The following is a 7943-nucleotide window of genomic DNA, read 5'->3' on the forward strand; positions in this document are numbered from 1 at the left end:
CCTGTTTATTTATATATCCCTCTCTGTCCCCGTCTCCTGTTTATTTATATATCCCTCTCTGTCCCCGTCTCCTGTTTATTTATATATCCCTCTCTGTCCCCGTCTCCTGTTTATTTATATATCCCTCTCTGTCCCCGTCTCCTGTTTATTTATATATCCCTCTCTGACCCCGTCTCCTGTTTATTTATATATCCCTCTCTGTCCCCGTCTCCTGTTTATTTATATATCCCTCTCTGTCCCCGTCTCCTGTTTATTTATATATCCCTCCCTGTCCCCGTCTCCTGTTTATTTATATATCCCTCTCTGTCCCCGTCTCCTGTTTATTTATATATCCCTCTCTGTCCCCGTCTCCTGTTTATTTATATATCCCTCTCTGTCCCCGTCTCCTGTTTATTTATATATCCCTCTCTGACCCCGTCTCCTGTTTATTTATATATCCCTCTCTGTCCCCGTCTGCTGTTTATTTATATATCCCTCTCTGTCCCCGTCTCCTGTTTATTTATATATCCCTCTCTGTCCCCGTCTCCTGTTTATTTATATATCCCTCTCTGTCCCCGTCTCCTGTTTATTTATATATCCCTCTCTGTCCCCGTCTCCTGTTTATTTATATATCCCTCTCTGCTCCCTGTGTTTATTTATATATCCCTCTCTTTCCCCGTCTCCTGTTTATTTATATATCCCTCTGTGTCCCCGTCTCCTGTTTATTTATATATCCCTCCCTGTCCCCGTCTCCTGTTTATTTATATATCCCTCCCTGTCCCCGTCTCCTGTTTATTTATATATCCCTCTCTTTCCCCGTCTCCTGTTTATTTATATATCCCTCTGTGTCCCCGTCTCCTGTTTATTTATACATCCCTCTCTGTCCCCGTCTCCTGTTTATTTATATATCCCTCCCTGTCCCCGTCTCCTGTTTATTTATATATCCCTCTCTGTCCCCGTCTCCTGTTTATTTATATATCCCTCCCTGTCCCCGTCTCCTGTTTATTTATACATCCCTCTCTGTCCCCGTCTCCTGTTTATTTATATATCCCTCTCTTTCCCCGTCTCCTGTTTATTTATATATCCCTCTGTGTCCCCGTCTCCTGTTTATTTATATATCCCTCCCTGTCTCCTGTTTATTTATATATCCCTCTCTGCTCCCTGTGTTTATTTATATATCCCTCCCTGTCCCCGTCTCCTGTTTATTTATATATCCCTCTCTGTCCCCGTCTCCTGTTTATTTATATATCCCTCCCTGTCCCCGTCTCCTGTTTATTTATATATCCCTCTCTGTCCCCGTCTCCTGTTTATTTATATATCCCTCCCTGTCCCCGTCTCCTGTTTATTTATATATCCCTCTCTGTCCCCGTCTCCTGTTTATTTATATATCCCTCTCTGTCCCCGTCTCCTGTTTATTTATATATCCCTCTCTGTCCCCGTCTCCTGTTTATTTATATATCCCTCTCTGACCCCGTCTCCTGTTTATTTATATATCCCTCTCTGTCCCCGTCTCCTGTTTATTTATATATCCCTCTCTGTCCCCGTCTCCTGTTTATTTATATATCCCTCCCTGTCCCCGTCTCCTGTTTATTTATATATCCCTCTCTGTCCCCGTCTCCTGTTTATTTATATATCCCTCTCTGTCCCCGTCTCCTGTTTATTTATATATCCCTCTCTGTCCCCGTCTCCTGTTTATTTATATATCCCTCTCTGACCCCGTCTCCTGTTTATTTATATATCCCTCTCTGTCCCCGTCTGCTGTTTATTTATATATCCCTCTCTGTCCCCGTCTCCTGTTTATTTATATATCCCTCTCTGTCCCCGTCTCCTGTTTATTTATATATCCCTCTCTGTCCCCGTCTCCTGTTTATTTATATATCCCTCTCTGTCCCAGTCTCCTGTTTATTTCTATATCCCTCTCTGTCCCCGTCTCCTGTTTATTTATATATCCCTCTGTGTCCCCGTCTCCTGTTTATTTATATATCCCTCCCTGTCCCCGTCTCCTGTTTATTTATATATCCCTCTCTGCTCCCTGTGTTTATTTATATATCCCTCTCTGCTCCCTGTGTTTATTTATATATCCCTCTCTGTCCCCGTCTCCTGTTTATTTATATATCCCTCTCTGACCCCGTCTCCTGTTTATTTATATATCCCTCTCTGTCCCCGTCTCCTGTTTATTTATATATCCCTCTCTGTCCCCGTCTCCTGTTTATTTATATATCCCTCTCTGCTCCCTGTGTTTATTTATATATCCCTCTCTGTCCCCGTCTCCTGTTTATTTATATATCCCTCCCTGTCCCCGTCTCCTGTTTATTTATATATCCCTCTCTGCTCCCTGTGTTTATTTATATATCCCTCTCTGTCCCTGTCTCCTGTTTATTTATATATCCCTCTCTGTCCCCGTCTCCTGTTTATTTATATATCCCTCTCTGTCCCCGTCTCCTGTTTATTTATATATCCCTCTCTGTCCCCGTCTCCTGTTTATTTATATATCCCTCTGTGTCCCCGTCTCCTGTTTATTTATATATCCCTCCCTGTCCCCGTCTCCTGTTTATTTATATATCCCTCTCTGCTCCCTGTGTTTATTTATATATCCCTCCCTGTCCCCGTCTCCTGTTTATTTATATATCCCTCTCTGTCCCCGTCTCCTGTTTATTTATATATCCCTCTCTGTCCCCGTCTCCTGTTTATTTATATATCCCTCTCTGCTCCCTGTGTTTATTTATATATCCCTCCCTGTCCCCGTCTCCTGTTTATTTATATATCCCTCTCTGTCCCCGTCTCCTGTTTATTTATATATCCCTCCCTGTCCCCGTCTCCTGTTTATTTATATATCCCTCTCTGTCCCCGTCTCCTGTTTATTTATATATCCCTCTCTGTCCCCGTCTCCTGTTTATTTATATATCCCTCTCTGTCCCCGTCTCCTGTTTATTTATATATCCCTCCCTGTCCCCGTCTCCTGTTTATTTATATATCCCTCTCTGTCCCCGTCTCCTGTTTATTTATATATCCCTCTCTTTCCCCGTCTCCTGTTTATTTATATATCCTCTCTGTCCCCGTCTCCTGTTTATTTATATATCCCTCTCTGTCCCCGTCTCCTGTTTATTTATATATCCCTCTCTGTCCCCGTCTCCTGTTTATTTATATATCCCTCTCTGTCCCCGTCTCCTGTTTATTTATATATCCCTCTCTGTCCCCGTCTCCTGTTTATTTATATATCCCTCTCTGTCCCCGTCTCCTGTTTATTGCTCTGGTGTGCTGTAGGCTACTCGACAGATCCATCCTTTATCGACATTTTCCTCTGTACACATTTACTGTAGCTTTGACATTTGGACGTCATCCATTATTGTGAATGGGTCTGTAAACCCCGGGTTAATCGCTCTCAGTTTGTGAACAAAACATTGTGATGACCTCGAACACAGACTAAATGAGCCTAGAGAGGAGCAGGTCTTACTGTCATAACAGCAGGTGACTATGATTGATTCCTGGATGCCCTGGAGATGAAATAAGATTGAACTGTATAATAAAGTAGCTGTTTGCTCTATATCCCTACACAGCAGTTTCCTTGCCATGTATGATCATGGACTGGGTGACGCAGTGCCTCATTGAGCTCTAGATTGATGGAAGGACAAACTTTAATGGGGAATGGTAGTGTATAAACGTCTCATGCAAATGTCTTGAGCAGGTATTATTGTCAAATACTTAGTTGGAGATATCCAAATAACCAAGTTCACAATTATAAATTCAAATATTGCTCTGACCAGTTTAAATGTATCTTTGATAATTATTAGCCTAGTTATTTAAAACAAAATCAGTTAAACCAAGGTTATGCATCCTATCAATAGTAGCATAACCAGGTGAGACCGGACAGCTGTTCCAGGAACCATGAAATAGAAGAGGCATTTGATTCTCACTGGTTTCAGAACAAGCCTTCATTATTTGTAGATTATCTTTTTGAAAATACATTTTAAAGACTGAAAAATGGAATAGTAATACATTTTCACTTGGTGAAGTCTGTGAGTCCTGTTTCCCACCACAAACGTCTTGACATTCTAATGTGTATTGGACACTGGGGACCTTTACGCATTTTAGGTTATGATTTAGGAAAATTGATAAATAGGCCAGGCTTACCTTAAAAACAACAGGTTATTTTGTTGTGCAGCTTGCTTGTTGTTTCGATCCACTTCTGAATTGTAACCTCAATTCTGAATAGTCCACGCACTCTTTGGAAGGAAGGATGTGTAACCCCAGGAGTCTCTGTTGTACGCCTTGCCTTTCGGCAATAGTTCTATCCTGTTCTGTTTCCACTCTCTTATTCCTTTAACATTAATCACACATTTTTGCATATCTTTATAGTTGTTTCCCCTTTTGTTTTTGAATCCGTTGTTGTCCTCTGCTGCCTTCTAACTGTCTCCTGTAATCCGGTCGGTGCTCGCTCTCCTCCACAGACTCGTGCACTGGAGTCTCCAAATGCTGTGCCAATTTACTCTGTGCAAAGTGTGTGGGTTCCAGGGGGTGCTTGTCAGTTTGATTATGCCTCCCTCACGTCTTCATGTATATGTGTAGGCGTTAAATGATGCGTCCCCTTCTCATTTTACTGGTTGACTGCATCTCAAATCTATGTCTCATTGGAATAATTGTGGTGAGATGAACATGAAGTAGTTGTAAGAATGGGTATAAAAGTTGTTATAACCTTGTTAATACACTACCAAGTCACTTGGACTGAATTTTGCGTACTGAACTCTGTATAGAATAAACCATCCTTTCAGTTCCTTAATCTTTACCCACTCACAGTGGCTCTCAGGCTGGTTTCTAGCCCACTATCTCTGCCAGTGCAGTCAGTCTCACTGTCAATGCATGTTAGTCTCCAACCACAGTCGTACACTCCCCCAAGGCACTCTGCCAGACCTAGTGCACTTGGTGTGGTAATCTTCAGTCCTTCACATAACAGGACACTTTATAAAGTGTAGGATTGTATAAAGTTGTTCTCTTTTTCTCTTGATTTTGCACGTTATTTATGAGAACATACATTTATGAGGACAGTGTATATGGGATTTGTCTGAACTTCATCCATAGATCTAATGGTCCGTGTGAAATCGGAAGTTGCGCTGAACTCTCATCATAACTTGACATGTTGTTGCTGTAATGTTGAAAATAAATTGCAGATAATTAACCTAAATGGAAACAACCCAGAAACGTATGCCAGTGCAGTATTCCTGATCTTGGGTATGGATGGAGCACAATTGTTTCTATGGAAACCATTTCCTTTAACAATCTTCTCTCTCCCTTTTCTCTGCTCCTAAATTATAGAGCAGAGGGGGCTTCTTTTCAATGCGCTCTCCTCCTCAATAGGAAGGTGGGAGTATATCTGTCCATATGACAGGCTCATAGAAGAGTAGTGAGGGGGTGGACTGAGATAGGTACCAAGAACAGACTGACGAGTGGCTGAGGAGAGATGGAGAATGGATGTTGCGGGGCGAAAGGAGCTTGGAGAAAAGGTACTAAAGTATGAGCATTTGAGGTGTGTTAATGAAATCCAGAAACAAAATATTCCTCATGACATGTAGCTGGCCACTGACTCAGCTGACCTGTACACTGTAATGAAGGAAGGTGTGGCTATCAAAATGTTATGGGGACTAATCTGACACCCAGGGCTGATTACTGACTAATAATACACACACAGAGGAGTCATCTTGTGGTCATCTTCTACTCAGATTCTACTGTAGCCTGTCTGGTCACTCTGTCTGACACTTTATACTGTCCTCCTGGCAGCCAGAGACCATGACAGTTGTATAATGGTAAAAAAAAGTCACATCTAAATCAATTTAAAGTGGTTTTCCTATATTTTTATATTATCTCTAATGTTGATCCATTCATGTACCTTTATATTATCTCTAATGTTAATCCCATCATATACCTTTATATTATCTCTAATGTTAATCCCATCATATACCTTTATATTATCTCTAATGTTGATCCATTCATATACCTTTATATTATCTCTAATGTTAATCCCATCATATACCTTTATATTATCTCTAATGTTGATCCTTTCATACACCTTCATATTATCTCTAATGTTGATCCATTCATATACCTTTATATTATCTCAAATGTTGATCCTTTCATATACTTTATGTTATCTCTAATGTTGATCCTTTCATATACCGTTATATTATCTCTAATGTTGATCCATTCATATACCTTTATATTATCTCTAATGTTGATCCTTTCATACACCTTCATATTATCTCTAATGTTGATCCATTCATATACCTTTATATTATCTCAAATGTTGATCCTTTCATATACTTTATGTTATCTCTAATGTTGATCCTTTCATATACCTTTATATTATCTCTAATGTTGATCCATTCATATACCTTTATATTATCTCTAATGTTAATCCCATCATATACCTTTATATTATCTCTAATGTTAATCCCATTATATACCTTTATATTATCTCTAATGTTGATCCATTCATATACCTTTATATTATCTCTAATGTTAATCCCATCATATACCTTTATATTATCTCTAATGTTGATCCATTCATATACCTTTATATTATCTCTAATGTTAATCCCATCATATACCTTTATATTATCTCTAATGTTGATCCATTCATATACCTTTATATTATCTCTAATGTTGATCCATTCATATACCTTTATATTATCTCCAATGTTGATCCCTTCATACTTGTAATAGGACAGTTGGACATGTTTATGAACAGGTCATATACTGTATGCTCAATGTCTATCTTTACAACAAACATAAGAATGTAATAACTCAGTAATACCAGAGCAACGTATTTGGCAAATAAGTAATGTCATTGAAGAATACTGCCTATATGACGATATAGACCCTAGAACACACAACTAACTATACACTCACAATTGTCCCTTTGAAACGGACAGAAATGTTTTTGCTCTGATATTACTTCAGGACTTAGCACTTAGATCCTCAGGAGAGGTTTTTCCACTCGGTACAGGGGAATGATGGAGGGCAATGACTTGCAACAGACGGAGAGACAGAGGGAGTGGATTATAATCACACTGCTGGACACAGGAACAATAATTTAGGAGCAGGGGACCAGGAAGGGAGGGTGAGGGGTGCCAAGCAAGAAGAGGGTGGTGATTAGTTTTGACGATGATTCAGATATTTAAGAGGATTGTAGGGTAGGCAGGGAGGTGGAGGAGATAAATATAGAGGGATGAAGAGTTGAACCAGGGAGATGGAGATAGTGAGTAGTTCAAAGCACTACACAAAACATGGAAACAAAATGATGAGCTCTCACTTGTCATTATGTGTCATAAACAGTTGAAAGCTCAAAAGAAAAGGTTAAACATTGTCAGGACTCGGCAAACCAAAAAAACATGTGTTTTGTATAGAAGTATAACAAAAAAGTTTAAAAAATGCAAGACAAAGTACACTACATGACCAGAAGTATGTTGACACCTGTTCGTCGAACATTTGATTCTAAAATCATGGGCATTAATATGGAGTTGTTCCCCGCTTTGCTGCTATAACAGTCTCCACTCTTATGGGAAGGCTTTCCACTAGATGTTGGAATATTGTTGCGGGGTCTTGCTTCCATTCAGCCACAAGAGCATTAGTGAGGTCGGGCACTGATGTTGGACGATTAGGCCTGTCTTGCAGTTGGCAGTCCAATTCATCCCAATGGTGTTCGATGGGGTTGAGGTTAGAGGTCAACCGATTAATCAGAATGGCCGATTAATTAGGGACAATTTCAAGTTTAATCAGCATTTTTGAACACCGATTATGGACGATTACATTGCACTCCAGGAGGAGACTACGTAGCAAGTTGACTACCTGTTATGCGAGTGCAGTAAGGAGCCAAGGTAAGGTGCTAGCTAGCATTAAACTTATCTTATAAAAAACAATCAATCTTAACATAATCACTAGTTAACTACACATGGTTGAAGATATTACTAGTT

General features: G+C 39.9%; 1 protein-coding gene across 5 annotated transcripts in view; it reads right to left on the reverse strand.

Annotated features, from left to right (window-relative positions):
* LOC118382145 (inward rectifier potassium channel 4-like) overlaps window positions 1-5190 on the reverse strand; it is a 42791-nt gene extending 37601 nt beyond the window's left edge. For all 5 annotated transcript variants that reach the window (XM_052518881.1, XM_052518879.1, XM_052518880.1 and 2 more), the window contains exon 1: window positions 4111-5190. The gene's annotated coding sequence lies outside the window, so the exon portion shown is untranslated. The remainder of the gene's footprint in view (window positions 1-4110) is intronic.
* Window positions 5191-7943: the final 2753 nt, after the last annotated feature.

Source organism: Oncorhynchus keta, chromosome 5 (genome assembly GCF_023373465.1).
Source record: "Oncorhynchus keta strain PuntledgeMale-10-30-2019 chromosome 5, Oket_V2, whole genome shotgun sequence".
NCBI lineage: Eukaryota > Metazoa > Chordata > Actinopteri > Salmoniformes > Salmonidae > Oncorhynchus > Oncorhynchus keta.